The sequence below is a fragment of the Panthera tigris genome, chromosome B4 (assembly GCF_018350195.1).
Source record: "Panthera tigris isolate Pti1 chromosome B4, P.tigris_Pti1_mat1.1, whole genome shotgun sequence".
Taxonomy (NCBI): domain Eukaryota; kingdom Metazoa; phylum Chordata; class Mammalia; order Carnivora; family Felidae; genus Panthera; species Panthera tigris.
This window is the reverse complement of record NC_056666.1, coordinates 139,537,548-139,552,730: the sequence shown is the minus strand read 5'-3', so window position 1 is coordinate 139,552,730 and position 15,183 is coordinate 139,537,548. Positions and strand designations below refer to the sequence as shown.

At 60.5% G+C, this 15,183-nt stretch overlaps 1 long non-coding RNA gene across 1 annotated transcript; it reads right to left on the bottom strand.

The window, feature by feature from the left end:
• Positions 1-8,238: 8,238 nt before the first annotated feature.
• On the bottom strand, positions 8,239-10,909 carry LOC122240171. The gene is made up of 2 exons (XR_006219532.1): positions 10,621-10,909; positions 8,239-8,757 (listed from the first exon to the last, which is right to left on the bottom strand). It is a non-coding gene; the product is annotated as an uncharacterized LOC122240171 (long non-coding RNA).
• Positions 10,910-15,183: the final 4,274 nt, after the last annotated feature.

Genomic DNA, 15,183 nt, shown 5'->3' with positions numbered 1-15,183 from the left:
TTCCTCCTGTGCACCAGCTTTGCTGTCTCGCAGTGTCACATTCAGACGGTGTCGGGAGGTCCCCTCCAGGCAATTCCGTGACCCCACGGGGTGTCCTACAGCTGAACTCCGTTCTGACACTGTCTGCCCGGAGTCAGCGTCCCATCCCCCAGGGAGCGGCTCAGTCCCACGAGACTGCCCCCCTCTTCAGACGCCATTCCCAACTGGCAGGTTCCGGGTTGCCCACGACTTCTGTCCGACTCGGCTCCAGATGGCATTCCCGTGAGCCCCTTCTGGGGTTCGGTAACCTGCTCGAGCAGCTCACAGAACTCAGGGGAACGCTGGCGCCATTCGTCCGTCGATCGCGTAGGGAAGGGTTCGACGAAGGACACAGACGAACAGCAGACGGAGAGGTGCAGGGTGTGTGCGGGGAGGGTCCCGCGCACAGGAGCTTCTGTCCTTGTGGACTTGGGGCGCGTCACCCTCCCGGCACACGGACGTGCTCACCAACTGACAAGTTCCCCGGAGCCCACACTTCGGGGATTTTTATGGAGGTTTTATCACATCGGCGTGATCAGTTATTAACTGGATCCCCCAGCCCGTCCCCCTCTCTGGAGAATGGGGAGCAGGGGTGAAAATCCCAGCTTCTAATCATGGCGTGGTCTTTCTGGTGACCAGTGCCCACCCGGGAGCCCACCCAGAGTCGCCTCATTAGAACAGAAGACACTCGGGGCACCTGGGTGGCTGAGTCGGTTGAGCATCCGACTTTGACTCAGGTCATGATCTCACGGTCCTGAGTTCGAGCCCCGCGTAGGGCTCTGTGCTGACAGCTCACAGCCTGGAGCCTGCTTCGAATTCTGTGTCTCCCTCTCTTTCTGCTCCTCCCCCACTCATGCTCTCTCTCTCTCTCTCTTTCAAACATAAATTTTAAAAAAATTAAAAAAAAAACAAAACACAAGACACTCTGGGGCGCCTGGGTAGCTGGGTCGGTCGGGCGTCCGACTTCGGCCTAGGTCATGATCTCGTGATTCGAGAGTTCAGGCCCCGCGTCGGGCTCGGTGCCGACAGCTCGGAGCCTGGAGCCTGCTTCGGATCCTGTGTCTCCCTCGCTCTCTGCCCCTCCCCCACTCATGCTCTCTCTCTCTCTGTCTCTCAAAAATAAATAAATGTTAATTTTTTTTTTTTTTAAAGAACAGAAGACACTCCAGGCCCCCAGGAGGGTGTCAGGAGCTCTGTGCCGGGAATTTGGAGGCAGAGACCAACATGTATGTTTTCTATTACTTCACCGTAGGTGTGTTTTCTTTTTCAAACTCCTAATGAAGGCTGCAGACACACAGCTAATAAATCTCGTGTTCAGAAGCTCGGAAGCAGCAATTAAGCGCTGGCCACTCTATTTCCACATGCTCCCTAGAGAGGACACGCAGGGCCCCCGGCAGCTCGTGTACATAATAGGCCCCCCCCGACAGGAACTGGGTCCCCGGCAGCCGACGGCGAACGCGGCCCGTCACGCTGGCTGGTGAGCAGTTGATGGATTGTTGCTGAACACGCATCCTGCCGGGAGGCGGGCGACCGTTGGGCCCCCACCCCCGCTCTGCACGGCCTTGGCCCGTTAACGAACAATTATGCCTCCTCGCCCTCTTTTCTCCGTGTCTGGAGATCACCTCGTTATGTCTTGCAAAGATCTCTCCCTTTTCCCATCGGACCGTGGTGAGGTCCACAGTGACTACGGGCTGTTTTTCTGCAAAGTTTCCAGGAACAGGAAAAGCCCTCCCACTAAAATGAATTACCCTATTTTCAGTTCTCACGGCAAATATTTAATAAATGAAGCAACTTAGAAGCCGTTTAAAACGCTTATTGATGAGGCAGGGCCACAGCACGCAGCCCCGGGAAACGGAGTCGGCCACCCGCCCAGGGAGGCGTTCGGACCAGCGACAATGTCAGAGCCACAAATAAATAATCGTGGGGATCTAGCACAGGGAGCTTCCTGGAACCTGGAAAGGAATTGGAAGGTCTACGGAAGCATCTCCAAGACGGGACAGTCCCCTCCCCAGACACCTGTGACTTCTGGACCCCGGCCTCCCTGTGGGACCAAAGGCACGCCCACAGAGGGCACGGTTCTCATCTTCAATATGCTTTGGTCTTCCTGGTGCACAGCTTCCTGGCTGCCCAGGATCGTTTTATGAAGCGAATGGACTGACCTCTGCTCCTTCCGTCATCCGCCCCCACCTCCCCCCTCTCTGATGGCCCCCCCTCCCCCGACTGGCCCACACACTGCTCGGGCCACGAGGACCGGCCACTGCAAGTGCTGTCTGTCACAAGCAGGTGGCCACGTCCCAGCTGGGGCATCTCCGTTAACACTGCGGGGAATCGGGACTTGCTGAGCAGAGGAGAGGAAGCTGGGTCCCTGTGTCATCCCGTGTGTGAGCTGAGTGAGAAAGGTGCCTGGTCACGTGGAGCCAGAGGGGGGGCCGTGTGGCCTGGGGACACGGAAGGACCCACGGCCACGAGCGGGGAGAGCGGTGGGTGTTCCGGCCCCTCGGCGTGCGGTGCTCTGGCCGCAGACGGCATACCCGGCACCAGCAATGGTATCTGGACGGTCAGAAGACGAAGACAGACGTGAGACAGACGAAGACAGGGGCCTCTGTCCACCCAACACCACCCCTTGTCGGGCGCGTTCGCCATCAGAGAAATGCGGGCGCGCTCGGGACCTGCGGATGGGAAGCCGCGACCCCACCCTGGACGGCCCTGGTGGCGCTTGGGGGGCCTGGGTCGGGCCGGGCTGCCATGGGAGCGGGGCAACGGGGAGCCCAGCGGGGCCTCTCCTGGGTCACGTTCCAGAGGACCCCGCAGGAGTCCAAGGCGACGGGCTGTGCCATGAAGTGATGGGCGGAGTCCGCTGCAGGCAGGTGTGTAAGCCACGCGCAGTGTGGAGCCACGGGAAGCGTACGTGGAAAACCCACGGAGGGCACGCTCCGGATCCCGCGTGAGGATTTCGGCACACGGTGGGTTACCTGTGGGGAGGGGGGCGCGGATCAGGGGACACAGCAGGTGTCCCCAAGGCAGCAGGAAGCCAGTGGAGCCGAGGGGCCCAGCCAGCCGTGGTTCCAGGTAAACAGGAAGGGGCTGCAGGGGAAGCTCAGACCTGGGCCGGCAGGGGTGAAGCCTGAGCTCGTCCGCTCGCTGCCGGCCGCGTTTCTCCCTCCTCCCCAAATCCTCTCCGACCAGCGTGTGAAGAGAGACTTCACGCATCCCCCCTCACCCCCGTCCCCTCATGACCCCGGACAGGAAACGGGCTTAATGCAGAAGACGGAGGTCCCAGGGGACAGTCACTTCAAGGACAGGTGACAACGAATCTGCAAATTTCACAAAAACGCTGCTGGTTTTGCGCCTCCTTTCCCGAGTCGGCTTCCTTTTTTTAAAAAAAATTCTAAATATTTATTTATTATGGGGAGAGAGAGAGGGCGCACAAGCAGGGGAGGGGCAGAGAGAGGCGGGGCATAGGGTCTGAAGCAGGCTCTGTGCGGACAGCAGATACCCTGACGTGGGGCTTGAACCCACAAACCGTGAGATCATGACCTGGTCTGAAGGTGGACTCTGACCCGGCTGAGCCCCCCCCCCCCGCGCCCCCAAGTGTCAGTTTCCGAGGGGTGAGAGGACGCCAGCTCACCCGTCTGGTGCGGGTTTCCGGGGTCCCTCACCGTGGGGCTCTGGCACCTGCAGGAGCCCCGTGCCCTCCGCGCCCTTCAGTGTCCTCACGCGAGCAAACGCGAGGGGAGGGCCTCACCGCACCCCCAGGTGTGCTGGACCCAGGTTAGCTGTGCACCGTGACGGTGGCCAGGTCACAGGTCAGGGCGAGCCAGGCCCCGCGTCCCCACGCGGGCAGGACCTGCCTGTCCTCAGCCCAGCCGCAGGGCGGAGGCAGGCACGCAGACGGGTCTGTGCACAGGCGGTAGGAAGGGCGGCAGATGCCAGGACGGGGTCCCCCCGACCGTCAGCTCCGGGCACGTCCTGGCAGGCGAGGGCTCGGAGGCCCGTTTCGGGACAGGGGGCCGGGGGGCTGGTGCCCCGCAGGCCCTCTGGTCCAGATGCTGAGGCCTCTCCTCCCGCGGGCACCTCGCCGGCTGCCTCGTGGCAAGTTGTGTGCTGACCGGGGGAGATGAGGTTCTCCTGTTCTCTCCTTTGGCCAGGTGCGGGAGGCGTGGAGGGGTGTGGAGGGGCACGGAGGGACGCGGGGGACAGGAGCTCATCCCTGTCCCCGGGGGTTTCGTCCTCTGGGGATGCAGGGAGGCAGGCGTCTTTGGGACACAGGTGCTACGTGAGCCACGTCCCCGACGTGAAGCGACCCCGGCGAGAGGTTCCGAGGCAGGTGACCCCAGCCGGGCCAGGTACGCGCCCCGTCCGGTGGCGTCGGGTTTCTGCTTTCGCCGCGCAGCGTGAGGCCGCGGTCTTCGTGTTGGCAAGCACGTCCCGCAGCGGCTGTCATGGCCAAGCTGTGGCCAGTCGCGTGTGGGCGTCACCCCCGAGTGTGGGGCCGGACCTGCTCTCCGCACGGCAAGCAGACCCTCGCGGAGCTCGGTGGATCCCGGGCTCTCGGACCCTGTGGCCGGCCTCCAGGAGTGACGCCAACTCTGGGGGCCGTTCCCTGGGAGCACTGTTCACCGCTGTCCCCGCACACGTCCGATGTGAAGGATGAGAACCCCGCTCATCCCCTGCCACCCGCTGCAAGTTCTGTGTTTCCAGAAGCTTCCTCCCCACCTGTGTCTGCTTCCTGCAGCCTGGGGAGCACGAGGGGGCTCTGTCTGCATGGCCACCATCCCCCCCAGATGGACGGGGGAGGCCCCTGGTGGAGCTCAGAGACGGCTCGGGACAGTGGCAATCGAATGGGTGAAGTTTTTGGAGGTTGAATCCCAAGCCTCCAGGATTAAATGAAATTGAACAGCTCCCCCCCACCCCACCGCAGGAAGTCTCACCTTTTACGTGACAGATAAATCGATAACTGGCATCATGTGAACGGAAAATGGGCCGTCAGACGCGAAAGATGAACTATGCAATCTGAGGGCCCCTCCTCTTCTACTCTGCGTCCTATCCTTCAGTTGGCTTGTTTCTTTGTGCTTCCCCTGGATTGGACATGTTTTCTGGAGAAGGTGTTGTGCAAGAGTCACAAATACCGAGTCACAGGGAAGGAGGTCAACGGACAGAGCGGGACCCTCGCTGGGTCGAAGTTCCCGAAGGGAAACCGGAGGCAAGAAAGGAACCGCCAACAGTGAGTCCCGAGGGCAGGCTGCACAGCTGCTGGGAAGCACCGTGGTCCTGTCTCTGACGCCTCACAGAAGTGTCCCCGCACCTGTGCGGGGAGCCAGGCAGGGGCCACGGCAGGCGTTTCCCCCGTGGGCCAGGCTGGGGGACAGAGTGGAGACCCCCTTCTCCTGCCTACGGTACCCATGCGGGGTCCCCACACCAACACGGAAAGCAATTCTCTGGGAGACCGACACGTGGCTTCCTTGGGTGAAACCCCTGACTCAGTCCACGAACACGGATACCCAAGGAGGTGGTGGGTATTTAAGGCGTGACTTCTGTTCCTCGGCTGGGGGTCTCGGAGAACGCAAAGCCCTCCCTTGGAGGGGTGTGGGATGGCTTCGGTGGCACAGGGACAATTTAAAGAGATAATCGAACAACTTAATTTCCACAAGTATTATAAAGATCATAACCAGGTCATCACGTTTGTAGCTTCATAATGATACAAGGTTCCCTTCCAAAAGTGACCGAGGGAAATAATGAGTCCGCTGAGAGAAAAACGGTAAACTTCAAGGGTAGGAAGGGGGTACAGCGATGTGAGCGCCACTGTGGGGCACGTCGCTCTACGGGGAGCTGGCCGCGACCTTCCACATAGGGTTGCCGGACCCAGTCCAATTAAATACTGAAGGATTCACACCAAAAAATGTCTGTTTTTGGTTTAGAATCATTGAACTCGGACCTTCATTTTCTGACAGCGACGAGATTGTTCGTGGCAATCAAACCTTGTTACCGAGTCGGCGCAGTTCACAAGGCGCTGGGGGCTCCGCGCTCTGCCCTGGCGTTTACTGACCATCAAGGAGGGGCTGATGCCCGATTTCGTTCTGCCAGAACGTTTCCGTGGCCGGTCATTGATTTTGAGCTATTTTTCCCCCAACAACGCTGACTGTTATCCTGCTTAGAGGTCAACTGTCCCCTGGTTTGCACTGTAATTTGTACGTGGAAAAAGTCATAGTGACACCCCGGATAGTAGTGAAGTGAGGTTATTGACAATAACCTCAACACTCTTGTGCACGCTGGAAAACAAACCTCTGATCGACAACAGCAACAGCAAACACTTCCCATTTGTATGAACATTTCACGTTTTCACAGAGGTTTGTTTCGTGGGTACAGCCGCATGGCTTTGAAAGTGCGGACGGGAGGAAGTTGGTGACCCCTGCAGATTTCAGCGGGACGCAGACCCCAGCGTCTCCGCCCCCAAGAGTCCCAAGGGCGCACGCCCGGCGTCTGACGCGGATTCTGAACCGTCATTGTTTCCTTAACCTAAGCCTCCTCGTGCAGGCGTTTCGGACCTGACTCTTCTGAGGCGTGGACGTGACTGTTACTCAGCAGGTCTGTGACCCGCCTCTCAGCTGCTGTGCCCGGCACACGCTTTCCCGCCTCAGTCTATCTGGACTTGGCCCTGCAGCTGCTGGTGCCCACTGAGTGAGGGGAGCCGGTGCTGGGTTTGGGGGTAACTTGTCACCCGGCATCGTCATGGCAGCCCCTGACTGATGCACTCACACCGGCCTCGCTGGGTCTCTGGCCAGATCCGCCGCGGGGTTCTCTCCATGGGCTGACGGAGAACCTTCCGTGGAGACACCACCCGTGGTGGGGAGACGCCCAGCCGCACCGTGAAGCCCTGGGGCATCGGTCCGCGAGGGGCGGTGGGTCTGTTCACCCGGGACCGGAGCGTGCATGTCCCTCCCATGGGAGTGGGGCGGCCGTGAGGCCGTGGCTGTGGTGTTCTGTGCATGTGGAAATCCAGCTGGTGGGAACTGAAGACGCCCAGGCCATGGGGTGCCCCTCCCAGGTCGTGGCCCTGATCTCGGGGGCCGGGAAGGGCTTCAGACTTACGTGGGATGAGGGAGGAGTCCTCACCCGTGCCAGCGCGGAGGGAAGTTAGGGGTGTCGTCTCCTCAGCAGGTGCTCGGCCGCAGACGGCCCTGCCCTGTTCAACCCGTGAGCCCAGGGCACCCTCACCGTCCCCGGACTCGGCTGAGAGTCCTGCTTGGTCTTTGCGACAGTAACGACGACAGGTTATTCTTAATGCGGCTCTGTCGCTGTCGATCTGGCTCAGTCCAGAACGTTTGCTAAGCCCGTGGCAGGAGCTGGGTGACGCTCACATTGTACACATATTTCCGACTTAGAATGTTCTCACAGCATCCCTTAGGACACACAGAATGGCTCAAATATGAATCATCTGTTCATCAGTTTATGAAAGAGGTCTATAAACAGTGCTCCCAAACTTGCCTATTCAGAAAGAGTTGGGTCACATAGAGAAGTGAAGGTCCACCTCTGCCCTTTCTCAACAGGTGGGGTTGGTCAATGCCGTGGTGGGCCTTCACATGGCAGGGCACAAAGACATGTCTGGGCGGTCCTGGCCACGAGACACGGGCGACACGGACCCGAGGGGCCTGACTCCTTAGCCTCCTCCACAGCTAACCCTCTGTGTCCCACTGATTCTGTTCTAAGGCCCTGCACCCTCTGTCCACTCGCTGACCCCGGGCCCCGGTGACATGTGGAGGCCAACGGGGGTGTCTCCACTGGGGGTTTGGTCGACGTGTGTGTGTCAAGATCTTCCGGAAACTTCCCTAGAAAAGAGGGAACTACCATGCAGCAGGTTTTAAAAATGTTAGGGCTCGACCTCAAGACGATTAATTCAACAAAGTGGGTCCCAAACTATCTTCAAAGAGGGTGCAGCGTTTTACTTAAATGAGGAAAATCTAACGGTCTGGAAAACAGAAGTTGTCAAAGACCGTTGCAAAGTGTTTGGGCCCAGCATGTAAAGGTAGCAAAGGGGCCCCAGGTGCTCAGGGAAGATCCCCCCAGATGTTCAGGAAAGACCCCCCCAAGTGCTCGGGGAAAACCTTCCAGTGTTTGGGGAGACCCTCAGGTGCTTGGAGAAGCCCCCCCGCCCCCCGGCTGTTCAGGGAAGATTCTTCCCGAAGGTCATGAGGTCTCTGTGAAGAGTGGACCGGTACATTATCAGGTTGGCTGTCATGTTTCAAGTTTTCCACGTGGTTTGTCATTTAAGAGGAAAATGCCACCCGGGAGGCCGTGGGCTTCCGGTCTCCAGAAGGATGTGGCAGCTCGCAGACAGGCTGTCACCTTTGCTCAGATAAGGGGATTGCCGCCCACGAATCCCCGCAGCGTCCCAGGGAGACAGACGCGGCCGCCGCGGGACGTGAGGCCGCTGTGCGTGGAGACGCCTGCACGGGGAGGAAGAGGCAGCGGGAGCCATCCTGCTGGGCCCAGGCTGCTCGCTCGCGGCACCTGCTTTGCTTAGGCAGGTGCAGGAACCCCCCAAAGACAGGTACGGGGATCCTGGGGAAGATGGGACCGAGACGGCAAGGTCCACGCTTACTCTGACTCCAGAGTAGATCCCGGGATGCTTAACGACTCTGACAGAAGCACGTCCGCGTGTGCTGATACGGCTGGGCGGTGACTGTGTGTGGAGAATGAGATCAAAGGCCGAGAACAGCGCAGCTCCTGGTGAACTTGACTCTGGCATAGCAGATAAAAAAATAAATAAAAAGCCCTAAAATAACAGGTCTAGGAAATAACGAGGAAGCCGCACCGCTCGAGAAGGTGTGTGACTGGACCCCTGAGGGGCCCTCGAGGCTGGCAAGAAGGGGCAGCACGTCGATGCTCTAAGAGGAAACTGAGTGAAGCGTCCCTCTTTCCTTCCTTCCTTCCTTCTTTCCTTCCTTCCTTCCTTCCTTCCTCCCCTCCTCATCCATTCACCCGCGAGCCCCCACCTGCCTGGTGCTGGCTTCGGGGCACACACATTGGCCCCGTGGCTTCCGGTGTTGACGGAGCGCCCTCCACGGGGGCAGGGGGGTGGCTCGGGCAGGGGTTTGGACCTAGACAAGTGTAAAATATGTGACTTTGATGGACGTCAAGGACAAAAATCTGCAGGAATAGTGGTCTGGAGGGCGAGGGAGACCCTCTTGGACGTGTGTGCATGGGGCGGCTGTCCCTCTGGCTCGCAGATCTGCGCAGGTGACAGGAGGGAGGGGACATGGGGGTCCCTGCACGGGCGTGGGAGGGCTCGGTGCAACGACCCCGAAGGGGCGAGGACGGGCGGGGGCAGAGAGGAGGGCGTGTGTTTTTCCGGCTGGGAGGAGAGGCTCCCGGAGCGTGGCTTGCTCTGTGCTCCGTGGCGGGGTCTGGTCTAAGAGCGCCATGGCTGTGATGTCCCCAGTCCCAGCAGCCACAGTAACCACAGTAACCTGCCAGTTTCCTAACACTTTGTTTTTAGACTCCGTGACGGCGTGGCTTTTCGAAAAGTGGCAAACTCCTAGAGTGCTGTTCAGATTTGCACTTTTTTTCACAGAAGAGGTTTGAAAACATGCAACGAAAGCCTCGGAAAGGCTCACGCCATTCTGGTTTCGCTTATGTTATGCAGGAGAAATTTTATTCCGAGGGGATGTTGATGGGCCTACTAATGGATCGTGCAGCCATAAGAGTGTGTGAGAATGTTCATCACAGCGTTGTTTATAATAAAGGAAATTAGGAACAACCCAAGTATCACATCAGACCCGTTTGCAAACGCCCGATTCGCGACGTGGAATTCAGGGAGTCTCATAAAGTGGAAAGTACGCCTGCTTGTAAAGACGGGACACAATTTAAGAAACGACGTATAATAAATAGAGCTAATGAGAACGGAAATATCCCTGCTGGAAATTACAGCGGTGTTTTATGTTGTTGCGGGAGAGGGAACGGGAAGACAGTGACGCCGGACCACATCCTCCCGCGGAACTGCCGTCGGCCCGAACGGTCAGCGCTGGCCAGTGACGGCAGCTGCCCGGGGCTGTGTCCCTGCTCCCAGCTCGGGACCCACCAGAGGAAGCCCCAAATGCATTCATCTTATGGGACACCTGCTTCCTGTGAGGGCCCGGCCAGCAGGATCATCAGGGTGGCCCCAGCCGTCCTCCCCTGGCCATCCTCATACTCCCCCAGCCACCCCCGTGCTCCCTCAGTTGTTCCCGTGCTCCCTAGCCGTCCCCGTGCTCCCCGGCTGTCCCTGTACTCTGCCAGCTGTCCCCGTGCTCCGCGGCTGTCCTCGTGCTCCCCCAGCCGTCCCCGTGCCCCCCACATCCCAGCATGGAGCTCTCAGATCTCAGCTTGCACAGTGAGGTGGCTGACCCCCTCAGCACCATAAGCCTGAGTGCAAGTCTGTTTCTTCTCACTTGGTGGCCCCTGTTTTCTTCCCGGAGGCCCCTCTGGGATGCGGTCTGCTCTGTGCCCACGAGGGGGGTCAGCACCAGCCCCCACCCCCATCCTTGTGCTGAGCGACTCGGCTGTGTGTGTTTGGTGTCCCTGATGGGATGACGCTGTTCCTCCTCAGGCCGTGTGCTGCTGTACCTGTGAACTCTGCACCGTGCGGTCGTACGAGGGGACCGTGGGGCAGGTCACGGGGGCACGGTGTATGCTCCAGCTGGCCTCGCTGACGGGAGGGGTGCCGGCCGCTTTGTCCTCTGCTGGGCGTTGTGTCCTGAGAGCCTGGCTTGGGTCCTGAGACTGCGCTCTGCCTGCCGAGGCCAGCTGGGGGCCCGACACACAGGTGCACGAGCTTCACGCCCCTTCCTGTGGCCACCCCGCTTCCCTGCACCTGGAAGTCGGAACCAGATCCTGCACCCGTGTCTAGCAGGGACCCGCCCTGTGACCCGCCCCCCGCCCTGTGACCTGCCTCCCTCCCTGTGACCCACACCCCGCCCTGTGACCCGCCCCCCTCCCTGTGACCCGCCCCCGCCCTGTGACCTGTCCCCCTCCCTATGACCCGCCCCCCGCCCTGTGACCCGCCCCCCGCCCTGTGATCCGCCCCCCGCCCCCCGCCCTGTGACCCACACCCCACCCTGTGACCCGCCCCCCTCCCTGTGACCCGCCCCCCCGCCCTGTGACCCACACCCCGCCCTGTGACCCACACCCCGCCCTGTGACCCGCCCCCTTCCCTGTGACCTGCCTCCCTCCCTGTGACCCACACCCCGCCCTGTGACCCGCCCCCCTCCCTGTGACCCGCCTCCCTCCCTGTGACCCACACCCCGCCCTGTGACCCACACCCCGCCCTGTGACCCGCCCCCTTCCCTGTGACCTGCCTCCCTCCCTGTGACCCACACCCCGCCCTGTGACCCGCCCCCCTCCCTGTGACCTGCCTCCCTCCCTGTGACCCACACCCCGCCCTGTGACCCGCCCCCCTCCCTGTGACCCGCCCCCGCCCTGTGACCTGTCCCCCTCCCTGTGACCCGCCCCCCGCCCTGTGATCCGCCCCCCGCCCCCCGCCCTGTGACCCACACCCCACCCTGTGACCCGCCCCCCTCCCTGTGACCCGCCCCCCCGCCCTGTGACCCACACCCCGCCCTGTGACCCACACCCCGCCCTGTGACCCGCCCCCTTCCCTGTGACCTGCCTCCCTCCCTGTGACCCACACCCCGCCCTGTGACCCGCCCCCCTCCCTGTGACCTGCCTCCCTCCCTGTGACCCACACCCCGCCCTGTGACCCACACCCCGCCCTGTGACCCGCCCCCTTCCCTGTGACCTGCCTCCCTCCCTGTGACCCGCACCCCGCCCTGTGACCCGCACCCCGCCCTGTGACCCGCCCCCCTCCCTGTGACCCGCACCCCGCCCTGTGACCCGCCCCCCTCCCTGTGACCCACACCCTGCCCTGTGACCCGCCCCCCTCCCTGTGACCCGCCCCCTTCCCTGTGACCCGCCCCCCCACCCTGTGACCCATACCCCGCCCTGTGACCCGCCCCCTTCCCTGTGACCCGCCCCCCACCCTGTGACCCACACTCCGCCCTGTGACCTGCCCCCCTCCATGTGACCCGTCCCCCGCCCTGTCTCTGTAGGACACACCTCTTCCAAGGACAGAAGGGGGGATGTGGTTTCTCAGGCTCTGTGGGCAGCCACACTTCTAGCAATTCAGACGCCTGTGGACAAAATCTGACTTAGAAATGGCTTCACTACAAACGTCTTTGGCCAAAGGTGATACGTGACTTCATGACATAAACACTAATCTCCCCTAAGCCCCTCCCACTCTCTCTCCCTGGGCCTCCTCCATCCCTCCCTCATCCACCTTGCCCAGACCCCCTTCCTCGTGCCCAGGGGCCCTCCTAAGACCCCCAGATGCCTCCAAGGCCCCATCCCTCCCATGTGGCACGTGTGCGGGCGGCTGTGGAACTCAAACCTGGGGCCTGAGCCGAGGTGAGAGAGAGAGAAAAAGAAAAACCAAGACCGTGGAAAATACCTCCTCAGATCAACGAGGCGATTTTCTGTAAACACGAGAGTCAGTCTCATCCGCCCTCGGTAGTTCCGGAAGCTTCCGCCTTGAGCAGCCTCCTCCTGGTGGGACGCGTGCCTCGTGGGTGGTGTTTCAATAAGCAGTGATGTGTCCCATCTCCCAGCCCCCACCTGCCCGCAGCTGTCGGGGCCTGGCTCTGGGACACAGTCCCAGTGGTGCCCCAGGGGTCACTGAACCCCCACCTGCTCCCCGGGTCCCGCGGAGGGAGAAACATGACACGGCTGTGCAGTGGACAGTGGGTTCATGTTCTGCAAGTTCAGGTAGGACGGCGGCGTCTTCCTCACTGTTCTGCCCTCCGCACCGTGGTGGCTGTGGTGGCCGTGGTGGCCGTGGTGGCCGTGGTCTCGGCTGTGGCTTTGAAGATGGCACCCGCCGGGGGGAACTGGGTACGTGGTCTCTCCATATTGTTTTCTGTGGCTGCATGTGAATCTACCCGCGTTCAATCTTGGAATTAAAACAATAAACATAACTTCGCTTCCCTGCTATTTAACCCAAATCTGTTCGTGATTGTGCTGTGAGCTAATTCCTAAGCCAAGGCTGAACCGAGGGCACATCATTCTCTTTAATTCCATCCGAGCAAACGGGCTGGAGCCCACGGGGCGTCCCGCATTTACAGGGGAAAGTCACAGAGCGGTTCTTGAACAAAACCCCGAGGGCCTCCGTCTCCTCGGGGCCTCCTGTGCCCTTGATGCGGGACATTTCCGTCCTTCCCGGTATCTCCCGGGTCTGAAGTGCTTCAGGCAGCACCGTCGACACCTACAGAGTGACCGTCCGTTCCCTGCAAGTCACAGACAAGGGGGCCTTCTTGTCTCCCCTGTGTCCGAGCTCGTGTTCAGCTGGTCAAGAACACAGGAGACTCTTCCCCGAAACCTCTTGGGCTCGAGCCTTCTCATGGGCTCCCACCTTCCACTGGGGTTCAAATGCCCCGGCTCCACCTGGCCGGCCTCCCTCGGGCTTCCCACTTGCCCCTGGGCCTCTGTACCTGCTCTTCATGCACAGACCAGACCACGCCGTCACTCCCTCCTCTCCCGCGGCCACCCCCAGCCTGGCCCTCTGCCCCAGAAGGGGGCGGGAGGCCAGTCGGCTCTCCTTCAATGTCTTCATCCTTCTGGCACGTTCTGTAGGTTTTAAAATATTCTCAGTGTCTGCGTCTCCCCAACAAGACTGCAAGTTGAGTGAAAGCAGGACACTGGCTCTGTTCGGGGTGTTTGCTGAGGGTTCCGCACACAGAAGCGTGTTGGACACGTAGGGAGCCGCGCGTGAGCTGAATGGATGAGTGAGTGAGTGAACGCCGGGCTCCGGCAGTCCCTCTGCGGGGTCTCCCAAGTCCCTGTCGGAAAGGCCTGAGCAGCGGTTCCCTGGCAAGTCACGGCCAGGCTGATGGCAGGTGGCGGGTGAGGTGGGGAGGCCAGACCTCCGAGCCCCTGGGCCGGTCTGTCGCTCGCGGCCCGTGATTGCGCGTGGGTGTTTCCGAGGTCTGTCATCCATTCTCGTGTCACTTTGCTCTGTGCTTTTCCGGGACCCGGTGCTGTGTTCCCAGAGCAGCATCTGGGGCTTCAGAGGGGATTCCTGTGCATTTGCTCTAGCACACTCCTGCCTGGATTACCCCTGACGCTGTCTTCACGGAGTGAGTTGTTAATAGCGGTGAAAAACCGTTATCCTGACGATCTCTTCCTGAACCCGCACGAAGGCTTGAAGCCGTGTCCTCACCGAGGTGAGCACGTGCCTCCGCAGCGTAACACACGGTGCAAGTCCTGGGGGGCTGGCAGGGCCACTGTGGACGCTCGCGTCACGTGGCACGGGCACGTGGTATTGTGCATGAGTCACTGACAATCCACTTAAGAACATTACGGATTTTCAGTGACATTTAAAATAGTCACAGGCTGCTGGCTCTGAGCGAGGGCAGAAACTACGCCCGTCTTGTCTTTGCTGTGTCCACTGCCCAGTGCTCAGTGCCTGGCAAATGCCCAGTTAATATTCCCTGAGTGCATGAAATAAAGACCTTTCCACGCGGGCCGGAGAATTGAGAGACGGGGGAGGGGGGCTCACATTGCAGAATCGGGTGATATCAGGACCTCCAGTTCCCTGAGTCTCTGGGTGCGACTGGGTATCTCCAGGGCTCCGCGGGCTGGGCGGGTGCTCCCGAGACGTGATCCCTGCGCCGTGACCACCCTCCAGGCCCCGAGCGCTCTCACTCCTCGAGGGAGAGCAGGCTGTGCCCCAAGTCTCTCCAAGCAGACCCCGACTCTGGGACCTCGTACCAGGCCGTTGAGACAGGCTTTCCACGGGCCGATAGCTCAAATGCTCACACGCACGAAGGGAGGTGATATTACCCTCTGCTCTATGATTCGAGTCAGGGCTAATTTTATCCCCTCGAGCGCCAGGATACTTGGAATTTGTCATGACAAAGTAATGACTTCCAGGAATGAAATAAACCCTACACGCATTTTCACAGGAAATGGATCATTTCTGGAAAATAATTAAAATGAATCCGATGAAGCCTTTTCTAGCGCTGCCCTGAGATAGAGTAACCTCGGGGAGCCGGGCTTGGGGCTGGGCAACAGCCACGCACACTGTTGGTAAACTCTCGGGTGCCGGGAACGCAGGATTTCCACGTTGCCCTAGTTGCC